This window comes from Microcebus murinus, chromosome 2 (assembly GCF_040939455.1).
Source record: "Microcebus murinus isolate Inina chromosome 2, M.murinus_Inina_mat1.0, whole genome shotgun sequence".
Classification (NCBI taxonomy): domain Eukaryota; kingdom Metazoa; phylum Chordata; class Mammalia; order Primates; family Cheirogaleidae; genus Microcebus; species Microcebus murinus.
The window spans coordinates 8,841,205-8,854,769 of record NC_134105.1 but is presented as its reverse complement, the minus strand read 5'-3'; the positions used below and the strand labels follow the sequence as shown (position 1 = coordinate 8,854,769).

Below are 13,565 nucleotides of genomic sequence, written 5' to 3'. Positions count from 1 at the left end.
TGCCAGCCTTGGGGCACTCTGGTCCAGAGCAGCAGGCTTTGATTACAAGAGCGACCTGCTCAGGGAGGTGCTGGGGAGACTCCATCCAGCAGCCGAGTCCAGGATGGATTAGAGGACGAGGCTGCAGACAGGGAGGTTATTGCAACAGTCCAGGGGAAGGATTACTGGGGCCTGATTGCCGGGTGGCAGTGGGAATGGAAAGAAGCAGAGGGATGTGAAAAAAGATTGGAAAGGGGGAAAAAAAGCTCTGCTTGACTGATTGCATGTCCTTGAGTGAGGGAGAGGAAGGAGTTGAAGATGACTTGAAAGATTTGCACTTAGGCCATGGGGATTGTGGAGAGAATGCTGCACTGAACGAGAAATGGCCAGAGAAATTGGCTCTCGTTAATTCAAATTGGCCACAACCACGACTTACACAACTACTCTGCAAACAGAGAATCCTGGGTGGGAAGTTAAGGAACCCCTCCAATACACACACACACACACACACACACACACACACATGCACACACACACGCATGCACACATACACACACATTCTTCTCTGCGCTCAAGGAACAGTAGTGGGTATCGGCACGTGAAAGCCAGTGCCCTACTTGAGTGAACGCAAGAGTCTGCTCTTAAAACACTCCTGATGAAGAAATCCAAGCCTTTCACCATTTCATGGGAAATGTCATTTCCTTTCATCTGCTGACTACAGCTTGATTAAAGATCTTTGGTCGTGCCATTTCATCCCAGTCCTTAGAAACACTCCAGCGTGCACCTAAAGTGCGGAGACGGCTTAAAATGTTTAGGAACAAGAATCTGGGACCTTGTCAACCACCGTGGCCTGGGGTCTCTGTGATGGAGATCTGGAGCTTTCCAAATGAGAGAAAGCTTCATTCTTCAGAAAGGCACTTTAAATAGTGACTTAACCCAAAGGGAAAAGAAAATGAAGCTGCGATACTTTTAGTTCAATCAGAAAAATGGTTCTGACTGCACATTTGCTGCGGAACCTTTCGGGGTAAAGGAAAAATATCAACCTGCATTAGGCCCTAAGAGGTGATACGGTCCTTGGAGAAAAATGTGCTCATAGGATGGGAAACATCCATTACCGATTCAGCTGCCAGCCGGAGCAGCATTCGAGTGCTGTGGCTTCGGACAAGTCCCCTTCCGAGGACCATGCGTGGACGGCTTGCGTCCGACAGCTCTGCCACGGGTGGAGGGCACAGCTTCGTTGTCAGACGGCGCCACTCATTGACTCCAAGTGTTGCCTCCCCTTGTAAACTTGGCTAATGTCCTTTGGGAATACAGTGCTAGAGCCAAACACACTGTCTCTCCCATCAGCCTGGGAGCTCTCAGAAGGCTGGGACAGGGGTCCCTTGAGACTGGCAGATGGTGGAGTCCAAGAGCAATGTCTCCTAAGCCTTTGGCCTTTTCCAACAACTATTCTAGCGCTGCACAGTTAGAACCTGGCAAAGTGGTAGATCACGTGCCAGCCAGGACACGGCATCTGGGCCCCTTCTTAGCCAGAGAAGTAAGAAGTCCAAGGACTTTCGGGGACCACGGAAATGGGAACCTCTGCCGTGTGCAGGCCAGGGTGTTCATCAGGGAGGAGGCAGGTGCAGGCAGGTGCCACCAGGCTGCTCTCGCTGCTGGGATGGTTAAAGGCATGGGCTTGGGCTCAAAGCCTGGCTTGGGGTAAAAAACCTATCTTGGGAACATTCCAGCTATGTTATTTAACCTCTTTCAGCTTCAGTTTTCTCATCTGTAAAGTGTGGGGAGGGGAAGACCCAATAGTATTTCTTCAGAGGGGAAATGGTGATGAGGAGGAAAAGCCCAATAGTATTAATGCTTCTTCAGAGAGTTCTCGTGAGGAGTAAATGAGATGAAACTCATAGAGGATCTGCCACAGTGCCTGGCACGTTGCAGGCACTTCACAATATCTATCGTGATACTTATCTCTAAGTCCCTAGTTGTTAGTAGTCACCAGCATTTGGGAGGGGCTGCATAAGTACAGCCGCCAGGGATCATGAACTAATGAAGTTGATCCATTTAAGCCAAGAGGTGCCAGGAAGGACAGGTAAGAATTTTCCCAAATTTATGTCCTGAATCCCTTCCCAGTGTCCAACGCCTCACGCCTGGGCAGCACGTGTCATCGCCAGGCAACTTGCTGGCTCCGAAATGGAAACCTATGTCTTCAAGGCCAAAGCACACACACCTTGCTTCCACAAAGCAGTAATTTGGTAAACGCACCAAATGCAAACACCCTTAAACCTCGTTTCCTGATAAAACATCACAAACAGAGGCTATGTCTGTTCCCTACTCCCTAAAGAAAGGGCAGTCGTTTTTTTGGCAGAAGCTGAGTTGTCATGGGCCTCAACACACAAGAGTGACCCGTGCTGTGCTCTGCACACACGTGAGCCAGCTGCACACAGAGGAAAAGCTGGGGCTCTATGGGGCTCCCCCCATCCAGGAAGACACAGCCTGGCTGGCATCATGATTTTAGCTATGTGAGGCCCTGAGCAGAGAACCGGTTCAGCCGTGCCTGGACCCGTGACCATCAGGAACTGTGAGATGATAAATGGGACTTGTGGCAAGTTGTGGTCATTTGTGATGCAGCGATAGAAAACAAACACACCCTCTGAGATCCAAATTATAGTTGTTGAAGGTAGCAACTCTGTCTTATTTGAGCTGGTGGCCTTGGCAACTGGCACATAGCTGAATGAATGAATGAATGAATGAATGAATGAGAAAATTTTAGAAAGGCACTCCAGGGAAGGGGTTAGGAGCATGGATTCTGGAGTCAGATGACGTGGCTTTGTCACTTACTGGCTGTGTGACTTCTCTAGGCCTTGGTTTCCTTATCTGTAAAATGGGGATAATAATGGTACTTATCTCATAGGGTTGCCAGGAGGGTTAGAAGAGCTAATTTGCATAAATCACCTATGCAGTGTCCACTGTGTGCCAGGAGTTCTATGTGTTAGCTATCCTGGCTAATTTATAGTGGGGAGGAAGGAGCCCGGTGGGAGCAGGTGACAGGTACAGCAGCAGTGTGTTAAAAGGAGAAAGGGTGGCCCGAGTTCAATGGTTAGCCATGTCACCTGGTCATGGGCACATCCAGAAACCTCAGTGAACTTCAGTTTTCTCATCTGCAAAGTGGAGACGATGCTCTGCCAGCCCTGCCTGCCTCTCGGTCTGGGAGGCTCAGGTGAGAGAAGGTCGCTGCAGACACTTTGCAAACTGTGAAGCACTGTGCTCTTGTTAGTTGCAGGAAGGGCAGGAGGATGGGAGGAACGGCAGACAGCAAGGGAGAGGATGTGGGTAAATCAGGGGAGGGGGAGGTGACCATGGGCAGAGGTGGAGGAGAAGACTGCTGTGGTTGAGCTCCAGGGTGTGAGGACGTGTGAGTATGGTCTGCCCAATGGGCCACATGTGGGGGCTACTCTAAGATGATAAGAGACTTTCAGTGGGTACAGCCCCTGGTACATGGTGGACATTAGATGGATATTTTAAGAATTACAAACTGAAAAGAACCAAGAAAGACAAAAATGGTCAGCTGACATAGCCAAGACATTTTAAAACTCTCATTGCTGAACCTCCTGTCTTCCTTGACACTCCTGTAAATAGAATCTTGGTTTGAGAAGCAAATGGTCTGGAGTTGGATGTCTTGTACTTGGTTATCATGGCAAAAAGGGATCAAGAGGAAAATGTGTGTTTCCTCACCTGAGCCTCTCCTCAACCTAGAGCATCACTAAATGTTAGAGCTGGGAGGGACCAAAGTATCACCCCATCCAACCCGTTCTTACAGATCGGGAAACCGAGGACCAGAGAAGCCTTGGTACCAGGTTCCCAACTGTCCCGGATGCTGCATGATAATTGCTCCATTGGCGCATGGAATGATGGAGTTGAAGAACCCAGACGACCCTTAACCTGCCACAGTTCCCATTCATCCAGCAAACACCCACAGAGCAACTGCTCCGTGCCAAGCACTTGGGGGCCAGGGCTGTCCTGCACAAGACTCCTCGCACTGTGGGAGAAGCTGCAGTGAGTCCCAGTGAGGAACCAGGTTTTGCAGCGGGACTGCAGGGCTCGGACTCCCAGCTCTCCTAGCCGTGCAACCTGCACACAGAAGCTTCCCCGTGCCTCAGTTTCTGCATCTGTGATATGAGGATAATACAACAACTCTTATCAGATGATTATTGTCAGAAATAAAATATATGACACGTGCAAAGTGCTCTTGAACACAGGGCCGGATGCTGGCTGCTCTTATTGCTATTCCTCAAGGAGCCTCCAGGGAGCAGCACACAGTATTCTCATTCTCACTCAAGGTAGCGGAGCTTCCCTACCTGAGGCTGCTTCTGCATCCATTGGGGGACCCAGCAGGTGGCTTCAATACCCTGTTCGTATCCCCCAAGACCTATCCACATCGCTCTCTTCCTCCCAGAAAGAGCACAGAGCAGGCATGACCCCTGAGCCCAGGATCAGCAGGTGTTCTTACATACAGCACCCTCCTCAAGGATCTTTGCGATCTTCACGAGAAGCTCACGGGGGGGGGGGGGGGCAGGAATTGCCCAAAGTGGGGGTTAAAATCATGCATTAGCAGAGCAGGTGTCTGCTGTCATCACAAACATTCCCAACCCCCCTCGAATAGCCATGCGCCTTAATTATGCTGTACACACAACCAGAGGCTCCAGGGTAGACCAGGAGGCTGTGCTAACATCCTGGGTATTTAAGATTTTTTTTTCTTTGCTTTGAATATCTTTGATAATGTACCTCCAACACAACCGGTGAGAATTCTGCACAGAGCCAATTACCCAGCTAATTGAGCACAAGGCTACTTTAATACTCTCCGCCTGCTCTGAAGAAGGTATCGCCAATGCCCCTTGAGAAGGGATTTGGCCATCAAGGCTCCAGGCAGAGGGCAGCGTCAGCATGACTTGGGAGCCAGACTCAATGGTAAGAACAAAATGGAACTGGTGTGAGGGTAACCAGGCTGCACAGACCTGGACCCAAACTGTGGGCAGCCTCCATCAGTCAAACCCAGAGGACAAGACTGGGTTACACGGACAAGAAAGGAAAAAAATTACTAAAAATGGGTCTAATGAAACCTACTGCATAGGGTGAGTGTCAGGATTTATCAAGTCCATGCAGGGTTCTCAGCCTGGGCAATATTGGCTTTTGGGACTAGATAAGTCTTTGCTATGGGGGCCCTTCTGCTATGGGGGCCCTTCCTCTACCCACTAAATGCCAGTAGCCCCCACCCCCTTGGTTATGACAACCAAAAATGTCTCCAGACATTGTCAGATGTCCCCTGGGGGACAAAATCACCCCCAGTTGAGAGCCACTGAGTTAATGTAAAATAACCAGGCACAGTGCCAGCTCTATCGATGAGCATGGTCAACACTGACCATGAGGTCACCTAACTAAAGACTTGAGATACAGGTGCATGTGTCTACCAGGAAAGATTGCAAAACGACTCCAATTCTTCTCCCTTGGGCTTGGCCACGTGACTCTGGCCTATGGGATGCGAACAAACATGGAACAAGCAGAGGCGTGGAAAGCACTTGTGTAATTGAGCTTGTCCTCTCTTGCATCTCAGCTATTACCAGGAGAAGAAGCCCAGACTGGCCTAATGAAGGATGAGAGACACATGGAACACAGCCTGGCGGCCCCAGCCACCCCAGCAGACAGCCAGATGACCCACAGATATTGGGCATGCTCAGTCACGATCAGAGAGCCCCCACTGACCACCCCAGACATGTAAGCAATATGGACTTACTTGTGCCACTGAGGGCTTGTGGGTGTTTGTTACACAGCACCACTGAATAAAAAAGCAACTGACACATGAGCATCTATGGGGAACGTGTCATTTGCAGCATACTTAACACCCCCAGGACTGGGAACACCTGGTTGATCTTGACTGTGGTGTGTGAGAGAGCATGGGAAAGAGGTGGTGGCTGGGAAGGAAGGATTAATTCTGTAGCTGCTGGTTGATTTTTAGCTATGGATTGCACTAGGGGAATGTTCCAGCCTGCCCACGTCTGAGTGGTTTCTGCCCCCAATTTCTGACTTTCATTGTTTCTTTCCTCGTGGACTCTCAGCTTTGGTTCTCTGGGTAATAGCAGATGATTTAGCAACTGTCAGGTACTGGGGCCAGTGAGAGCCTGGAGTGACCTTTCATGAAATGAAGTGTGCAGCTTCCAAGGCATGGTTTTCTGGCAGGTCGGAGAGGTTCCAAATGATTGCAAATGCTCCATTTCCCAGGGCCTGGTTTTCCCTCTAGTCAGGCAGAATAGAACTCCTGCTTTTTAGAAAGCATCAGAAACTTCTATGATGAGAATGATGTAGTTTCAGCACTGTTGGCACCAACTTGAACCCACAAAGCATCTTAGTGGCCTGGAGTTTATGCCAAAAACAGAGACAAGGACCACTGAAACCTGCAGATCGCTTCCTGATCTTTCTTTGGCTATCACTGCCAGCACCCTGGGCCAAGCCACCAACATCTCAGGCACGGGTGGCTCTCGCAGCCTGCCAACTGCTCTCCCCACACCTACTCCTGTTCTTCTCATCTCTATATGGTGTCCCAGGAGATCTTTTAAATGAAAAATGCAAATCAGATAATGTCGAACATGTCTTTACTCAACCCCTCCCCTCCATCTTCAACCCTTTAATGGCTTCTATTCGCTTTTAGGTTAAGGCCCAAGCCCAGCGCCTGGCCCCTATGCACTTTCTCACTTCTCTGTCCTCATCTTCACCTTGCTCTTGGGACTCCAGGCTTCAAGCTTCTTTGTCTTTGAATTTCCTGCACCAGGCTCCTTCTAGAATTAGAATGTGGCTCCTCCTGGCCTGAGCCTCTCTTGTCTTAGCTATCTACTGCTCTGTAACAAGTCGTTCCAGACTTAGTGGCTTAAAGCAACACTGAGTGTCCCATGGTTCCTGTGCATCAGGAGTCTGGCTGCAGACTTTTGGGTCCTCTGAGTCCTCTGGCTCAGGGTCTTTCGCAGGCTGCAAGGTGTCAGCTCTGACTGCTCTCATCTTGAGACTCCACAGGCATTGGATCTGCTTCCCAGCTCTCTCTCTCTTGATTGTTGGCAGAACTGAGTGCCTTGAAGGCTGTGGGGCCACCCTAGTTCCTTGCTCTGTGACAGTCACAGCCTGGCAGGCTGCTTCATCACACGAGCAAGTGAGAGAGAGGAAGAGAGGGCCCCGAAAGAAGGCAGTCACAGTCTTTTGTGACCTAATCTCAGAAGTGACATCCCATCACCCCTGTGGTTTTCTATTAGAGCAAGCCACAGGTCCCATCCCACTCAAGTGGAGGAGATTACATAAAGGTGACAGTGGAGGGGGATGAGGAACAATTTTAGAAGCTGACCGCCACATCTCCCTTCCCCTAAAGAAACCAACTCTCATCCCCAGACCAAAATGTGGCCCTCACTTACATATTTCTTCCCTCAATAATTATTTATCAAGGGTCTACCACGTGCCAGGCACTGTTCCCAACCCTGGGCATAGAGCAGGACACATAACAGACCAAGACGTTGCCCTCATGGAAGTTTCATTCCACTGGAGGAAGACAGACAACACACAAATAAACATAAGGAATGTCCAGTGGCGATCACGGCTCTGGGGAAGATGATGCAAGGGAAAGGAGGGCTGCAGAACCAGAAAGGACCCTCCTTTTCACAGCCCTGAAGGCAGTGAGGCTTGATTCATGCCAGTACCCAAGGGCGGTGCCCCTGGCTGTTAGAACAGCCCGTGCAAAGGCCCTGAGGCAGGGACCAGGTCAGGTTAGGCAAAAATAGTAAACAGGAGGTAACGTAGCTAAGCTCTAACATCGTGGCAAGAGGGAGGAAAGAGGAGGTGGCCAAGAGGTTAGAGAGAAGCCCGATGGCCCCTAGAGCCTCATGGGTCATGGTAGGACTTTGGCCTCTCCTCTGAGTGACAGGGAGACTCTGGCAGGTTTTGAGCAGAACAGTGATGTGATCTGATTTAAAGTTTAAAAGATCCCTCTGGCTGGCCAGAGCAGAAGCAGGGAGACCAGTTCAGAAGCAGCTTTATGAATCCAGGAGAGAAACTGGTGGCTGGGGTCAGGGAGGTAGCAATAGAGATGAAGAGAAGTGGGTAAATTGTGAAGACCAAAGACCAAAGACCAGCCCTTCTGTTTGGTGGCACTAATTGCAGCCGTAAATGAGTAGTTCATAACGCAGCATGTCATTGTTTACTGTCTGTTTCTCCGATTGAATGTTAATTTTACCAGGGTGGAGGCTGTGTCTGGCATGTTCTCTGCCTTTGAAGCCTGGAAGCCTGGGGCATGATGTATAATAAATTAATGGAGGGGAATCATGTTACAGTGTGCAACACGTGATCTCTGATACAGTAGGGATGCTGTGAGTGAGGTCTGGAAACTTCCCTTGGACAGAGTTTTCACTCCCACCTCTTATTCCTTGTTTTGCTTTGGGCAAGAGTCTTAACCTCTCTGGGCCTTATATTCCTTACCTATGAATTGCAGAGCAGAAAACCTTATCTGAGCTAGTCTTAAATGTTGATAAGATGATGCATGTGACACGCATGCACATGAGCTCCTTTTCCTCTGACCTTAGGAGTGATTTGTCTCCTCTCAAATGGGAAGGATTGGGGAAGCAGGGTTTATGCTGTCCCTCGACTCCACCCACTCATCAGATGGTGTCCTGGAAGCAGTGGCCCCCAGCTGCTGGCTGGTGTGATGCTGACCAACTTCCTGAAGAAAAGACCAGCCCTCCATTCTTCCTGCTGAGCCGACTGCATGGCTTTTCGTGTGTTGGGTGCAGCTTTTGCTTCCCTAACGAGCACTTGGTCCTTCTCAGAGGTTCTTTGGGGCCACTGGCAGGCTGGGAACGTCTCGTCAGAGCTGGGTCATTGGAATTTTTAGTCTTTTTTCTTTCTTTTTCTTTTTTGAGACAGAGTCTCACTCTGTTGCCTGGGCTAGAGGGCCGTGGCATCAGCCTAGCTCACAGCAACCTCAAACTCCTGGGCTCAATCCTACAGCCTCAGCCTCCCAAGTAGCTGGGAATACAGGCACGTGCCACCATGCCCAGCTAATTTTTTCTATGTATTTTTAGTTGGCCAATTAATTTCTTTCTATTTTTAGTAGAGACGGGGTCTCGCTCTTGCTCAGGCTGGTTTTGAACTCCTGACCTTGAGCGATCCGCCCGCCTCGGCCTCCCAGAGTGCTAGGATTACAGGCATGAGCCACCGCGCCCAGCTGGAATTTTTAGTCTTAAGCGTTTTTCTGACCCCGACTCAGCACTTCAACACTAGCGGTGGCTTCATTAACTCACAAAAGCCGTTCCACTGTGTACTTCCCCACAAATGCCTTTGGACGTGGAAAATGCAGAACTGGAAAGACAAATGTTTTGCACTTTATTAATCTGGTCCTTCATTATAGAATTCAAGCCAAGAATCTGGGCTCTGGAGTGAGACTCTCATGGGCTTGAATCTTAGCTCCCTGTTCCCTGGCATCTGCCTCTGGGAAAATGACATGGGTTCTGCACCTCTGATTTCTCATCTGTATTGTTAGGATGACACTGGAGCCTCCCCTCCTGCGGTGTTTGCAAAGATCCAACGAGCAGAGACAAGTACATCACCTGGCACAGAGCCTGGCACACGCCAAGCGCACAGAACACAGCATCCACCCTCATCATCGTCATCATCACCATCACATCCTGCAGGTACCACGTGCCTACTAGGAGCCAAGCCAGGGACTCCAGAGACAGAGGGAAATAAGATTTGGTCCTGGCCATTGAAATACTCACTTGTGGACTTGCTCATTTGAAAGCTCAAAAAGTATCTCTAAACTCAAGGACCTGGTGAGGGTGAGCAAAACGATAAAACAAACAAACAAACAAACAAACAAACAAAAAATGACGTGACAGGCTGTAGACGACCCAACACTGCAGGACCAAAAAATGATCTCCTTTACATGATCCTCATTGGCTGCCACCAGCTGAATGTTCAGGCCAAAGAAGATGCCATGGGGTGAGGATGAGTTGCTATTGATTGGATCTTGCTACCATGAATGTGGAGCCGGAGCCATCTGTGCCGCCGTGTGTGAGCAGCGCCGCAGGCCGGCTTCCTAGGAGGGGCGTCCTCTGTACAACAGACAGGGGCTTGAAAAATACCTTTATGTGGCTCTGCCCAGTGACACTGTGTGAAAGCCCCCTGATGTCAACCTCATACAATTCTTAACACTTGGCACATCTGAGAAGACAAGTCCACCAGAATCCCTTAAAAAAACAAAATCCTAATATTGCCCCTGTAAAGTCGATCTTTGTGCTTGGATGAAATTAACAGTTACCAAGGAGGGTAGGATTTAAATTGGCTCCTTGGTGAGGATCACATTCTGAAGTTGTGAAATAGAGTCAACAGGGCAGAATGTCACTTATTCCCTCGAATTACCTCTGAGTTCTCCTCACTGGCACTTCAGAGTCAAAAGTGCTAATTTCAGCCACACCGTGGGCATCTGCGTGGACGTGGGCGCTTGGGGTGACCCACGGATTTTCACATCTGTGGAAAGGCACAGCTGGGTCCGGCAGGGCAAAAAAGGCTTCAGACAGACTGAGTGGAGACTTCATGGATGCATTGCTAACGCATCCACCACTGGGAAGGAGAAAATCGGAAAGCCTGAGCCAGTGGGAAAAAGCAAATGCCACCCTGGCCAGAACTGTAAGCTGCTCAAACTCTCGAACCTGGAGATTCACAGTGAACACTGCCATGCAGTTTAATTTCATTAATGCTTGGCGGGGTGATTCATGCCGCAAGCTCCATGAAGGAAAGGCCTGTTTTATTCCTCCTCCCTGCACCTCCAGAGCTGAGTGCAGTGCTCGGCATGGAGCATCCGTAAATGCTGCATGAACTGTGTTTAATTAAAGAAGAGTGCTGAGGGATGAAACCTGGGGATGTAAAACCTTTATGGACTCCAAACAACTACTCAAAACACTGTTTTATGATTTCAGCGTAAACAAGTTGGAAACATATGGTCTAGGTTTTCTGATTGTTGACATGACAGACAGACAAATTCAGGAGGGCAGTGGGCCTTGGAGCAAAGTCTCAGAGTGAGCAAAGCATCCAAAATGGCAGCCCATGGCTCCAGAACGCTACAGAAATTCTCAGGCTCTTCAGGGGCAAGATAGGGTGATCTGGAGAGTCACGCTGGGAAATGAAAGGAAATAAGGATTCCCAAGGAAGAGCCACACCACCATCAAATGGCTTTGGGGAATTCTGGAAAAGAGACCTGCTAAGACAAGGAAGCCAATGGCCAGGAGAACTCCCAGCCTGGAATAGTCCTCAGCATGGGCAGTGGTTCCCCACGCTGGAGAAGGCATCACACTGCATCCACGTTTATCGTAACATCCACTTCTAGCCCTTCACCAGATGCTGTGCTGGGGTACAGCTGTTACCACTTTTATCCTCTTATGTGCTTATTACCTCCAAATGCAACGTCCTCCCCTAGTTCAGTGAAATCGTGATGTCCCCTCCCACCCTCAGTGAGCGGTGTCTTGTGCTCACAATTCAACCTGACAGGTCCCCCCATCATGGTTTGCACCCTCAGTTGCACCAAAACTCCATCTTACACACTGATCCTGACCCGGTGACACCCAGGCGAAGGTTCTCACATGCCGACGCACACTGGCTAAAAACCATCAGGGAAGGGGAGCTTGACTTTAGAACACGCCATGCCCTCTGTGGCCTCTGAAGTTGCTGGGGTATGAGAGCATGGGTACCAAAGAGAGACTGAGAGGGAGGGTTTTATCTAAGTATGGATTTCACAGCTCTAGAAAAAACTAAGCCCAGATTATTATACACCATCTTCTTATTCCTGGGGGTGGGTACAAGTAGGCAATTTGTACCAATCCCTACAAGAGAAAGAGTCCAAAGGGTTTCCAACAGGAAACAGGTGGCACATTCAAATTAGAATGAAGTGCTTACTGGAAGGTGTTGGGGGCAGGGACGTTATGGGCTGGATGGTATCTCCCCTCCTCCCCAAATCCACATGTTGAACCTCAACCCTCAGGACTCAGAATGTAACTATGTTTGAAGGTAAGGTCTTTCAGAGGTGACGAAGTCAGAATGAGGCCATTGGGGTGTGGTCCTAACCCAATCTGACTGGTGTCTTATAAGAAGAGGAAGAGATCCCAGGGACAAGTGTGCAATTTGCACACCATGTGAAGAGGCAGCAAGAAGGTGGCCATCTGCAAGCCAAGGAGAGAGGCCTCAGAAGAAACCAGCCCTGCTGCCACCATGATCTTGGACTTCCAGCTTCCAGGACTGTGAGGAAATGAATTTCTGTGGTTAAGCCACCTGATCTGTGGTACTTGGTTATGGCAGCTAGCACAGGAACCATGCAGGATGGTGCAGTTGCTGGGAGCTAGAAACAGTGGAGCTGTCCACCTGCAAGCCTAAGAGGGTCACCAAAGAAAGGGCCATGCAAAGCAGGCTGCCTTGCAGGGATCTTTGGTGGAGGGAGCGAGCTGGTGCAATGAGTACTAAGGTCAATACCATTGACCTTGACCTCACCTCCTCTCCTCCTCCTGCACTCCTGCCCTGACTCCACGCTGGCTGAGCCCACAGATGCCATCTGTACAGGTCCCCTCCTATGGTAGAGACCAGGGGACAAGGGCAGAGAGCAGACCTGGAAGAGTAAATGGAAAATCCTTCCAGACACAGGATGTGGAGACTTCATCCCTGAGGAAAAGCATGTGCTGTTGTAACCATATGGCCCGTCCTACAGAGTACGGAGCCTTGGGTCTCTCTCACTGACGGCTCATCCCCCAGAGCAAAGGTCCACAGCAGCATCCTGAGGGCGTGTGTCAGGTCACTGCATGTGCTCCACAGACACACATACTGGGTCTGCAGAGGAATAACTAGATTTTCCAAATGCACACAAGTGGATCTTGCAATATGGCTAGGTTTTAGTGACATCAGTGGGATTCCAAATTGACCTGGCTCAATTTGTCCCTTCCAAAGATGCTCTGTTTGACTTCATGGTATGAAGGAAAGTCTAGGACGCTGTCCACTGGGACCCTGTGCTATGGAACCTCTGTCTAACAGGATCCTCATGGTAGCTGGGTAACAAAATCCCCTTGGATGGGGAGCACTTCTTCCCTACTCTTGATATTTCCTTCTATGGGAGGGTCATTAGTGGATACGATCTTCTACGTCCCTTTCCCCACTCCAGGGGAGGGAGAGGGACTTATTTGATGGGTAAGTTTGGAAGGAGAAATTGGAAGGAGAAATGCATAGCTCACCACTCCTTTCTGTCTGTTCTCTTTTGAGGGTGGGCTGCCTTCTTGCTCCTCCAAGATCTGACACTGGGGGATGAGCTTGCCTAGTTCTGGCACCTAGGATGGGGAAGCCCACTTGGCTCTCACATGCAAGCCACGTTCTCCCAGCCCCTCTGCATCCTCTTCTCTGGAAAACTGGTCAGCCTGCTCTAGACCAATCTCCATGATGTGTGCTATATAAGGAGCCTGTAGTTTGTAGGGTGTAACCTCAAAGACCCCAGCATACACTTGAGTTCAAATCCTTGCCCTACTATTTACACACGG

The 13,565-nt window shown here is 49.7% G+C and overlaps 1 protein-coding gene across 2 annotated transcripts in view; it reads right to left on the bottom strand.

Annotated features, from left to right (window-relative positions):
• Nucleotides 1–13,565, bottom strand: part of KAZN (kazrin, periplakin interacting protein) — a 1,045,723-nt gene that overhangs the window by 308,816 nt on the left and 723,342 nt on the right. The gene's annotated exons all lie outside the window — the stretch shown is intronic.